Here is a 12602-nt window from a genome sequence, read left to right as displayed (position 1 = left end):
AGAGCATCACTAAATGAGCCGTCTCTATCGGACATTTACAGGGTGTTTGTTAGACCTGTAGACAGACACCCACCAATCCTTTCTCCCCAGCTAACATTCCAATGGAACCTGGGCAATGTGGAGTGGCAGGGTAGAAATGTTTGGCTTCCATTTGACTTTGCCAGCACCCATCACACAACCAAGTGGGACAGCATTGGGGATTCATGTACTGGTGCAGAAATCTTCAGCCTTCAGGACCCTGAATCCAGAACATCCCAATGGCATCAAATTCCGTCAACATGCACATGCAACAATGGGTGGTTATTGAATGAATGTTTTTCTATGTTTTATATACCGATATTGATAAGTGCCATCCCTAATAATAATGCAGATTTTTCCAGCTGCATTGGTTAGCTTCTTACTTGTGTTGGCCTCTAAGCCCAAATCTCGGAATTCTAATGATCAAATGAGCATGGCACCGGAACTTGCTTTATGCCCACGAGAGAGTTTGGTAGAACAGGAATTCTCCACTTTTGATAGTAATCTATTGCAAATAAAGTAGTCTCTCTTGTGAATACAGTTCCTCTTCAATTGGTTTTGTTTGCTTTGTATGAAGAGATGCACCCATCCCCAATCGGGCATGAACTTGTACCCCCCACACCCCAACTCGGGACATACACTCTCAAGCATGCACCCATACAGACCCGAACCCCCACCCCCCCAAATCGGCACACTCTCAAACATGCACCCATACAGACCCGAACCCCCCCCCCCAACTCAGCACACACACTCTCAAGAATGCACCCATACAGACCCGAACCCCCCAACTCAGCACACACACTCTCAAGAATGCACCCATACAGACCCGAACTCCCATCCCCCAACTCAGCGCACACACACTCAAGCATACACCCATACAGATCAGAACCCCCACCCCCAAATCAGCGCACACACACTCAAGCATGCACCCATACAGACCAGAACCCCCACCCCCAAATCAGCACACAAACTAGCAAGCATGCACACATACATACCCTGCATCTCAACATACACCGCACTTACACTCCAAAACATTCATGCACATCCGACACCCCCACCCCATCTCAACATACACAACACAAACATTCAAAAACATTCATGCACATCCGACACCCCCCACCTCTGCATCTCAACATACACAAAACAAACATTCATGCACACCCGACACCCCCCCCCCCATCTCAACATACACAACACAAACATACAGCAAAACAGACCCAACACACAAACACACAGACCACTTACCGGAGACGTGCTGTAAGGCAGGTAAACTGGAACGCTGGCGAGGTAACTGGAGTCATACTACGGCTGGCATAGCAAGGCTGAAATGTCTTCCGGCATCAAGCCTTAGGGACCACGCCAGCCGTAGTGCTGGCACTCCATTGGTGCAGCACACACGCACTACGTGGCTCGTAGGAGCGACGTGGTGCGTGTGTGCTGAGCCAATGAGTGCCAGTGTTTTGTCGGGCCCGGAAGACAACAAATACTTTCCTAATGGAGGGCGGCCGATGCTGCTTGCGGGCCGCACTCCATTAGGAAAGTCTTTGTGCCTCGCGGGCCGGACAAAATGGCATGGCAGGCCGCAACTGGCCCGCGGGCCGTATGTTGTGCACCCATGGCATAGAGTGTCTGTTCTCTCCAGTCCTGCAGGAAGGTATCCACTCGGCTGCAGCTGGGTCTAATCTCCAGCTGAAAAACCTCTCCTTCTGTGCGTTCAGTCTGGACGCAAACAGATCTTTGTTTATTGGGCCCCAGCGCTCTTCCAGCTGTCGGAATATCTTCCGGTCCAGCATCCAATCGCTGGAGTCTGAGAGGTGCCTGGAGTTCCAGTCCGCTATCACATTCAGCGAACCTGGAAAGTATTCGGCTACTACTGAGATCCCTGATTCTAGGCAGGAATGCCAAAAGTCCATGGCTATTTCGGCTAACAACTTGGATCTCGTCCCTCCCAAGTAATTACTTGACTGCAGAAATGTCAATTTTCAGCAGAATACAAGAATTCACTTTTCCTTTTGTAAAAGCTTTGATCGCAAAGGATCTGGCTAATAGTTTGTGTAACTGGAGTTCTTGCACGCTCCACCTCCCTCCTGTCTGGAGGTCTCCGCAACGGGCTCCCCAGCCTGCTCTGTTGGCGTCCGATTCTATTAAGTCTGGGTGGTCACCGAAAATGGCTCTCCCGTTCCAAGCTTGCATGTTTGCTAACCACCATTCCAGTTTTGTTCTGGATTCTTCATCTATGTGTAGTGGCTGGTGTTAATGTAGACCTTGCTGAAGATGTCTTATCTTTAGCCTTTGCAGGGCTCGATAGTGTAATGGGCCTGGGAATATCGCCTGTAACGATGCTGCTAGTAAGTCTACTACTCGCACTATTGTGTGGAGTGAGATGTTTGTCTTGGCGAGACACGTCCTTCTTTCTCTTTTTATGTCTCTGATCTTTCTGCTCAGGAGTTCTAAAGTTGCCGATCTGGTGTCTATAACAAAGCCCAGGAATTCTACCCTCTTCATTGGTTTCATCTCTGACTTCTCCCGATTCACTAGAAAACCAAGGGCGGTCAAGAGCTTCACCACCCAGCCGGTCTGGTAGAGGAGCGCCTCTCTGCTGTCGGCCATCAGCAGGATGTCGTCCAGATATATAATCATTCGAATCCCTTTCTCCCTTATAGCTGCTGCCACTGGCTTCATGATCTTCGTGAATGCCCATGGCGCTGATGACAGTCCGAATGGCATCATCGCGAACTGCCATAATTGCCCGTCCCAGTCGAATGCTAGGAAGGGACGGAATTTTCTTTGCACTGGTATTGTTAGGTAGGCATCTTTCAGATCTATCCTTACTCACCAGTCGCTCTGTCTGAGCGTGTCTCTGAGCTGGTGGTTTCCTTCCATTTTGAAATGGTTGTAGACCACCCAGCTGTTCATGTATTTCAGATTTATCACTGGTCTCACTTTGTCCTTTTGGTGGACCAGAAACATACTGCTCACAAATTTTGGGGGTGTTGTGCACGGTTCAATCGCCTGTTTCTCTACTAGGTTCTGCAACTCTGCATTTAATAACTCTCTCTCTCTGCCTGTGTCGAGGCTATAGAGCGGGGCACTTGCATTTGGGTAGGGGTCTCCGTAAAGTCGATGCAAATGCCTTTCGCTGTCTGCAGAACCCAGGCGTCGCTGGAAAGCGAGCGGCAATTTTCCCAGAATGCTGCTGTCCTCCCCCCCCTACCGGTGGGTATGTAAAATTTCTCACCTGCGTGGAAGTGCTGTCCTCTTCCCTGTCCTCTGCATCGCCTTCCTCTAGGGAAGTGGCCTCTTGGGGGGAGAGGGGGGGTGGAAATAAAGAGTCTGGCTGCCTGTTCTCCCAATACTGGTTTCCATTGCCTTGAGGCCTTCTGAATGCTTGGTAGCGGCCGGTCGTTCAGGCTCTGTAGCGACCGGTCCCACCAAAAACTCTTACTGGGAAGATTTTCTTCATGGAGGCTTGCGCCTTTTCTAGGAATGTGTAGGTTCCCACGAATCTCCCCATTTATTTGCTTAAATTGTCTACGAACAATAGACCCTGAGCTGCCTCGCTAGCTTCATATGATGACCTCCCAGTTTGTGATCGATTTTGAGCAGGAGACCTCTCCTGCGTTCGGACGATATCGCGCAATTGACATTGCCTAGTAGTCGTACTGCTCACTGCGCCCAATTCGCTAGGACTCCATGGTCTACCTCCTCCTGTGTTCTTGGCACGCTCTGCTAGGTCCATAATTTTAGCCAGAGGTCTGGCTAGGTCGAGGACCTTTTCTTGACAGCTTTTCTATGAGCGATCTATGCCTTTTCTGGGGTCTTTGTTGGACTTGGAGACAAATGATAACATTTTAGGTTCTAATTCTGGAGCTTCTGCGACTTTGCCCGGAAGCTCTGGTCTTGGGCACTCAGCCCTCAGTCTTGGTCTAACATCTTTCTCCAGTGCTTTCCTCAACCTTTGTGTCATATACTTCGCAACTCTCGGTGAAGGCACCTACTCCGAAGATCTCCGGTTCCTGATCGCCTCTGGCTGAAACATGTCTGAGGTTTCTTCCTCTTCAATATTATGGAGTTTTTGCTGCCTTTCCTTCCTTCGTTGTCTGCATCCTCTTGTGTGGATGTAGGGGATACTGAAGGTTCCTCTTCTGGGAAACCCTCCTCTGGATAGCCCATATTATCATCATCCCCTGGTTAGGGGGTCTCGAGGCTCGGCACCTGTGATCCTTTCATGAACGCTTCTTTCAATCTATTGAAAGCATCTGAAGCCTCTGGGGCTCTTGCACCTGCCCCTTCTGTGTGGCCCGGGGGGTCAGAAGAGTCTTGGCCCTTCCGGGCCTTATTACCCCCTTGGGGTCTTTTGGAGTGACCCTTGTGGACGTGCTTTCTTTCTGCTTGGTGCGTTCTACCTTCTGGCTCAGAAATAGTTCTATTGTCTTTAGTCATTCATGTAGGGGTCTGACCCCCTGAGCCGCTGCCTCTGTGAGGGAATCCCCCACAACTTCTTTGAAGCTATAGGCTAAGTCTTCCTGGTAGACCGTCTCTTGCTCCTCTTCGCTCCATTCAAAGTTTGACATGGTTAGTGCTGACAGGTGCCTGAATAACACCTTTCCAGGTGTAGTGGCACGTCCACTGATTTTCTTGTGAGGCTGCACCTTTCCTGCACTGTAGCTGTAGTTGTGCAGGGTTGTCTGGAGACAATTTCTTGAATCACGTGTTAAAACACTCTATTTACTGAATTCTGTTAATATATATATATGTATAAGCTACTCGAGCTTGTAGACGTTTAAACTTTCTCCGTAACGCAGTAGATTCTCAATACGAATCTTCCTCGGGGCATTAGTACTGAGGCCCTGCCTCCGTGAAGGTGGGGGCTCTTTGCTATTGTTATTGGTTCTTTGTTTATGGGCGGCCCCACTCTCGCGAGGGTGGGGGCCGCGCTTTTCACGTTCTGTGCGCTTACTCCCTGCACGCGTGAGCGTAAATCTGTTCCTTCTCCGCACCCGTAAAGGTGGGGGCTGCTATTTCCTTGGCAGGAGACTTCTCCTGCGCTCGCGAGCGGCGCTCGCGTCGCTTGCTCCTGCTCCCCCAAAGGTGGGGGCTGCTCGCAGCTCACACACTGCGTTGAAATGCCCGAGTGAGGGGCGATCGGCAGGCCCCTGAGGTGCCGTGTAGTGCAACACGGGGCCGCCGATTACGCTTTAATTCGAGTCACTAACGCTGCAGCGTTGCACGTCCCAGGGGCCTAACTATAATGCGCATACCTTCAATAATCTAAACATTAGCTGAAATCTACTATAGCCGTACAATAGACACATGTACTACGCAGCTAAAGTAGGATGGTACTTATCTCTGGAAAGCAGGAAAAGAAGAGGAAGGACAGAGGAAGAGGAAGGACTAGGTCACATGGCCAGAGACTAAGGGACTACAGGAATGATGGGACTTGAAGTTTAAAAAAAAAAAGAAAGTTTACTAAATTTATATTTGTTGAAACTGCTGGAGAGTGAAAATAAAAGAAGAAAGCTTAATGCTCGCCTCCGTCTTGACATAGAATTGGTGAGAGTGATTAAATAAAATGGGAAAAGATTCCCCCCCACCCCCCACAACCCCTGTCCCTACCCCTCAACATGAACAGCACTCTTTCCATAGCTCTCAACTCACCCGCTTTTGGCGGGTGTCACCCGCCTTGAAAGCAGATGAATCACCCGCCAAGTCCCTCATACGCCCATTCACTTCTATGGGCCTCTCACCCGCCAAAAAGTAAATCGGGTGTTTTCACCCGCCTTGCTGACAAAAAAGGTTGAGAGCTATGCTCTTTCTAGCCCAGGACAACCTGCAAGGACAGGACTGTTCTACTGAGACATTAGGCTGGGGAGTTTTGGCCAAGAATGGACTTGATTGAAATATGAGGGGAAGGAAAACATTATCTGGGTCTGCTGGTTGCACTGCAAATATGTTTTTTATTGAATGCTAACTTTAAGGTGTCATACATGTTTAAGAAAGCTGGTCTATGAGTGGATTTGCTGTGAAGATGGGCATGCTATGTAGAGTTTAAGACTTAGTGTTCCAAGTGTGAACATTGAATATTAAAGCCTGCGCCCTTGTAAACCACAAAGATTGGCCTGTGCTTACATTATCGCTATAACAAGTAAGGACTGGATGCAAGGGTTGTTGTGTGTCAACAAATATTGGTGGTTGCCGGGAAGTGGTGGATAGTGCCAAGGTTATGCAAGAACTAAGGCACTCATTTTTTTTAAATTGTGATAGCTTTTTTTTGGTCTAACATAATATAGCTGTGTCGTCTTGATTCGGGCATAAGCTATTGTTCTTTTTGTTACCTTTTGAGACCTATCCGCAGTGTTTTAGGTGTGTACTTGTTTTTTTAATGGAAGTCGGCTTGTTTCGAGCTTGTTTTGAAGGGCATTCGGCTTATATTTTTCTCCGACCTGCTAATTCTAGTCACACGGCGTCGGGTCCTTTTTTCTAACTCGCACAAACCTATTCCAGTGGAGAGCAACTGTGCATGTGACAGTCCGCTCGCCTTTAACATCTAGCATGTAATCTTTCGCGTTCTCGCAGCAAGTGTGTTTCTGATTTGGATGTGACATTAAAGTATAGGTGAGTGAGTGAGTTTTTGTTCCTTTTTATTAGAGCATACACCGCCCCTCTTTATCTCTCACGAGCTCTTTTGCAGAGACCAGAGAACTGTATTTCTTATCTATTCGTTTATCTCTGAAGGTCCATTTCCGCGCTGTGTTCCCCGCACACCCTAAGCCGATCAGGATTGCACGGCATATTGCCCCTTTAATGCCAATCGGCTTACTTCCAAACCAGACTGTGAGCTCTAGCACAGCACTACTACAAGGCAAATCGAGCTCCGCGAGCTGGAGACTGGGGTTATTGAGTCACCCAAAGCACTTGTGTGGGTCCCAGGTAATGGGCGAGGTCACGGTGGTATCGGGTGGCGCAAGCCTCGTCACTTATGTCGCCACCCTTTTTTAGATTTTTAGGTTTTGCTTTGGCACTCCGGAAGCTTGGTTGGGTTTTCGGAGGCTATGGGTCTTTTATTGGGCATGTTCTTGGGTGCTTGGCGCCGTACTCCATGTTTGATTTTTTTTTTAAATGATTTATATACTCGGTGTTGGTTCTGTTGCAACTGGCCCTGCCCGTCAAGTGACAACTTGTCATCAAAATTAATTTCTCTCACCGCTTTGCACTGCAGTGAGAATTAACTCCGGGGTTTGGAGTTTTGCGGAGTTTCAGGCCAGCTCGACAGGAAGTTGTTCATTTTTACCACGTCTCTACCAATTGCAAGTGTGCGAGTCTCCAACCTCTAGCTCGCCATATGTTTTGGACCACAACTCCATTAGTCTGTGCCAAGAAAAGAAATGGTGAGCGATCAGGGGGCTCGTTGTCCAACCACCGTTTGCAGCCCCATTCCGTCCACTATGAACTACTTACGCATCCAGACTTCCAGCCCCACGTTTCGGCTGGGTACACCACCTAACGGTGATATAAGAGCCCTGTGTAATTTAGAACCTGGCAGTGGTATAGGTGCCCTGTGTAATTTATGGTCTCTGTGCTATTCTGCGTTTGCTTGAACCTGAGAGTTTAGTTTGCTACAGCTCCCGTGTAGGATAGCTCAGCGGGTTGAGCGCTCGCTGCTGCGATCTGAGCGTGATCTGCAGGTCGCAGGTTCGAATCCTGGCAAGGCCAACTCGGCCTTTCATCCTTCCGAGGTCGATAAATGAGTACCAATTTCGTTTGGGTGATACTGTATGTAAATATGTGCTCTGTAAAGCGCTTTGAATAAAGGCACTATATAAATAACACAACATTATCATTACCGAAAGATAGCTCAGTGAGTTAATGTTGCTTCGGGTATCTGTTTAGCTCGCAGGACATTTTTTTTTTATCTCGGCAAGGTGAACCCCTCGCCCGCCTGAGGTCAATACATTAAATGCCCCCTGAAGTTGGGTGGTGAAAGTGGCACTAGTTATTGCAGTGCTTTGAAGACGGGAATGAAGCACTATATGAGAAACGTGATTGTGCAACTACTACTCGCCCACACCCTTCAGGCAATGAACTAAATATTCAACTGACCAGAGTCTTGGCCTCCAAAACCGTAAACCCGTTGCCTCCATTGACCTAGCAAACCCCCCTCCCCTCCCCTCGGGTGGAGCTGCAAGCATTTGTTCAGCCACCCCTGCCTTCCCTTTTGCCATCTTCATACCACAGCCCCCTCCCCTCAAGGTTTAATTTCCCCCACTCTCACCGTGAACCATTCCTTTTTCCTATCGCCCTACATAAAGGTAGTGTAAGTTTGCAAGAGGTCAAGTGACCCTGAGGGCTCAAACAATTGTCGGTAGCCACAGGTGTTCCATGACATTAGATCAATTTAATTGTTGTTCATTCTTCGGTATCAAAGGCATGCATTTTGCCAGCCACATCCACCCCTGCCTATCATAGATTACACAAGCAATGACCTCTTATTTACCCAGGTTATTAGTCCCCATATACTAAGGGAATCAGCCCTATCGCCTGATTTCAATTTATTAATATCCGTTTGATAACTACTGAAATCAAAACCAAGTTTGAGGAAATGGGCGGATTGCTTTCTTATCAAGTCCGCTATGTCCTCAGTTATACAATGGACTCGGGTGGTATTCATACCGGTTCCTTCCATAATCTCCACAAAGTCCAAATCATTTGTTCAAGCACCTTAAGGGGTAAGATCTAGTGAATTAAATTAAGAAAAGCAGAGCTGTTTACCTGGACCTTACGGTTGGAATACAGACTCGTTACCACTAAAATCTTAGTCAATAACCATCCGTGCATTATCCTCCCACTCCCCCTTATCCCATTCCACCAAGCCCAATAGTGCCCGCCAATTTGACTTTTGCATTTTTATGCTGCTGCCGCCCTGCAACATGGGCTTCGGCACCATGTATCTGCCGCCTTATTGACTTTTGCATTTGTTTGCTGCTTCTGCCATGCAACATAGGGTTAGGCACCACCTATCTGCGCATCTGAACGTTCTCCTGCAGTGTGTGTGTGTGTGTGTGTGTGTGTGTGTGAGAGAGAGAGAGGTTTTACTTCTTTACATTCCTCTTTGATGTAATCGCATGTGCCTCCTTTCTGTAAACTGAAGCGCTGCAACCAATCTCTTAAGTATTAGCGCCTGTATACCTCTGGGTTTTGTGTGCTATATAAATAAATAAATCGATGTTACTATCTGGGTTGCAGTTTGTGTCAATAGCCAGTCTGACTTTCCTGCTCTCTGTTATTCTTTGTACTAGGGTCGAGCAGCATCCCTGCACTGAACCATAGCTGGTTTCAGAATCGGTAGCTTCAGAGTCTTTGTCAACTGCGCAGGGCTCGTTTTTCTGCTTGGTTTGCTCTTTTAATAGCCAACTAGTTAACGTGCCATCCTTCTTGGCTTCCCTCTTCTTCTTTCTATTGGCCTTTTCCCTGGCACGTTTACTGGAAGAGTTGTCCGGTGCTTCTTTTGTTGTCTCCACACGTGCACTATCAATATTGGAGGCAGCAGGGGTTTTTACCCTTTTTTTAATGTTCTGGAGTTTTATCCTTCGTCTCTGCTGTGAAGAGTCAGGAATGAAACCAGGACACAAGTTTGCCATGTTTTTGGTTAGACTTTTATTGAAAATAAAAGGGTTGGGTGGAAAAGGCCTCACTGAACTTGCTCCAAGAGGAATTCCCTACCTAAACACAAACCAAGGATCTGTCTGTGTCAAGATGCCAAATGCAAAATTGTATTGCGTCCAAAGCTCTAATCTGACCCTCGCACTAAAACTCTAAGGTGAAAAGGAGATTGTCTTTAACCTTGAGTGGTCTGGGAAAGTGTTCATAAAGGAAGAATAAATAACCACATGTTTCTTCAAGGATAAAGTTCTTGGTTCCAGAGGGTAGTTCCCTTATCCTGGATTCTTCTTTACAGTTCTTTGGGCCTCTCTTGGCAAAGTACAACACTTGTACAACAACTGTTTGGCTCGTTTTTCTGGTTTAACAATCCTTTTTAGTTGCTTGGTATGTATACTCCTCTGCCAGGTCTTCTGACTTACACACTTTGTATATAGTATTGATAATGCATCTTCCTAATATATTATCTTCTCTCAGCTTTTTTTCATATTGGCATAATGTACATTTACACAATAGAAAATGGTTTGTTAGTGACTTAAGTTTCCTTTTTTCAATATCTCAAATTCTCTTTTTTCTCTCTCGGGTAAGTAACTCAATTATTCACACTGTGTGTGTTCACTGATATGCACCAGTGTCCCCATTGCTTTTGGGAGGACTCGTCAGTTTCATTAGGCATTGATTTCTTCTCTTGCGTTTGGCCTGTGAAGGATTTCTGTCTGCGTTCTTCTCGCTGCCTCCTTTTCTTTGTTCGCCGGTCCTCTGTGGCTTCCACTTGACACCCCTGCTGTCTTCTTGGCTCTGGTTAACAAAATGCTACTTTCCTTTGTCTGTGAATGCCCAGGAGTACTGCACTGGCTCCTGGCGTTCCCGCAGTGTCTCTCCAGTCAGCAGTTCCTTCTTCCTACTCTGGTGAGCCGCCTGGCTCCACTACACTGGTCCTGGATGCTCAGCTCTCGGTACTCGTTGAGAGGTGCAGAGGTGCCGCTCTCACTCGCCAGTCGCCACAGCAGCTGCCTTCCATTCTCTGTTTGGGCTGCTTAAATTTCCCAGGCACAGTTGTGTTCCAGAAAACACTAGAGTGCTTGCTAGGCTTGCAGTTTCTCTTGCTCCCCCAATGCTCGATCCTTCTTCATCCCAGTATTTCATGAATTCTGTGAACAGAAGTCCATTTGACTTGTGTATTTTGGATAAGCATTTTTAAAAGGTTTTGATGGCGAGTCGGTTCTGATTGATTGGTAAGTGGAATTGACAAAGATGATTTCGCATTGACATGGTAGACCAAGGTTGGAAGGTTGGTTGATAGATTTGGTAGAAGGATTTTCCCGGCTCTTCATAGGAAAAGGCGTGGCCACATGACAATAAGCAATGACGGTTTCAGTCATGGGGATGTTATTTTCATGGGAAAATGGGGGATACCATGTCTCATCCGATGGCGTCACGATATTCCACAGAGGCTGTCTCCTCCCATGTGATCCTCCCTCCTATAGCCGCCCCAGGGTCCGGATCAGATGGCGGCTGCCGTCCCCTGGCCACATGGGAGTAGGTTACGGCCGGGGAATCGGTGATGACTCCACCGGACTCCTCACCCTGGTTTCTACTATGAAAAAGTTCAGATGCCTCAGAAGTATTCAGTCTCTCAACCGGCTCACAGCTAGTTGTTCTATCGCCGGACTAAACCTCTATCCCTTCTGATCTTATGGCAATGGAGACACCAGCGGAATCTCCTCCCTGTTGACAAGTCACAGTGGGCTCCTCACCCGGTTCCGTCCCAAGTCTTGTTTCAATCCGCCAAAGATTGACACCATGTGCACTGATTTATCCATTCATCCTACCACACAGTTTTAATAAGATCTTTATTGCAAACTGCATGGTAGATATAGCAGTCGGGAGATCTAGTAAGCATTCCCCACCAGGCCTCCAGATAAGGTGCGTACTGGCCTTTTTGCGCATGAAAATCTTGTAAACACAACAGCTTCATTATTTTCCTGTATACATTTACACACCCGTGTAGAGCAAAGGGCAGTCAGGTTACTTGACAGAAACCAGAACGCTTCTTTTTGATTTTTATCTCCATGGATATATTTGCAAGCAATGGATAAAAGCCTCTGAAACAGAATGTTTGTTTTTCTCTGAAGCCTAAACTGCGCACTGTGATAAAAGGAATGGTTTCTTTCCATTCAGCTTATGCTGTGTTGATTGTCATGGAGCAAACAAAAGCACTGTGCATATTATTTTCCTAGCATTTTAGGATTGTATTACTAATAAGATGGAAAACTAATGTGCAACTGATCATTCATCTTTTGTAATTATGCTTTGTTTTCCATTCAAAGCAAACCAGTATTGCAAAAATGTATTTTTCAGAGGTCCTGTGCTGTGTGCATAATCATGCAGAGGCAGATCATTTTTACACTTATCATTTAATGTACATTCTAATTATAAAAACAGTGTGTAAAATAGTATGCACGGTCTAGTTCACATCCATTCAACCTTGCAGTCAAAGGGGTACATTACTATAAATGGTCAGTGGCAGCGGAGTCTTTGCTCAAGGGTGAGTGATTGTCATTACACCAATCACAGGTGTTCTAGCCTCTCAAATCTTCAAGACTACTATTAAAACATCCAAAACCTGACTCTCCAGGAAGCGCTGTTCAGAAACAAATTAATTATTTTTGTAATTGAAATGGAAACCCAGCAAAACCTGTCCCTGTGATAATCCAGATATGTATTTATGTAGCGCTTCATACAGGATTTGTCCAACATCTAGGCACTGATTATTATACCTCAGTCGATACTCAGTTTACCGACCTCTGAAGAATGTTAGTCAATGAAGTAGCTCAGCCGTTTGAGAGCTTGTTGCTACGATCTCTGCGTGATCTGTAGGTTGCATGTTCGAATCCTGGCAAGGCCAACTCAGCCTTTTTATGCTT

General features: G+C 46.8%; 1 protein-coding gene across 3 annotated transcripts in view; it reads left to right on the top strand.

Moving 5' to 3' along the window:
• Positions 1-12602, top strand: part of FAM3C (FAM3 metabolism regulating signaling molecule C) — a 655720-nt gene that overhangs the window by 46360 nt on the left and 596758 nt on the right. The window contains exon 1 of one of the 3 annotated variants that reach the window (XM_069629082.1): positions 6493-6633. The exons of the other annotated variants lie outside the window; for them this stretch is intronic. The gene's annotated coding sequence lies outside the window, so the exon portion shown is untranslated. Of the gene's footprint in view, positions 1-6492; positions 6634-12602 lie in introns of those variants that run through there. 3 annotated transcript variants of the gene reach the window in all.

Source organism: Ambystoma mexicanum, chromosome 12 (assembly GCF_040938575.1).
Source record: "Ambystoma mexicanum isolate Mex_15411 chromosome 12, UKY_AmexF1_1, whole genome shotgun sequence".
Lineage (NCBI taxonomy): Eukaryota > Metazoa > Chordata > Amphibia > Caudata > Ambystomatidae > Ambystoma > Ambystoma mexicanum.
The sequence above is the reverse complement of the archived record's forward strand: the minus strand, read 5'-3'. Positions and strand labels throughout refer to the sequence as shown.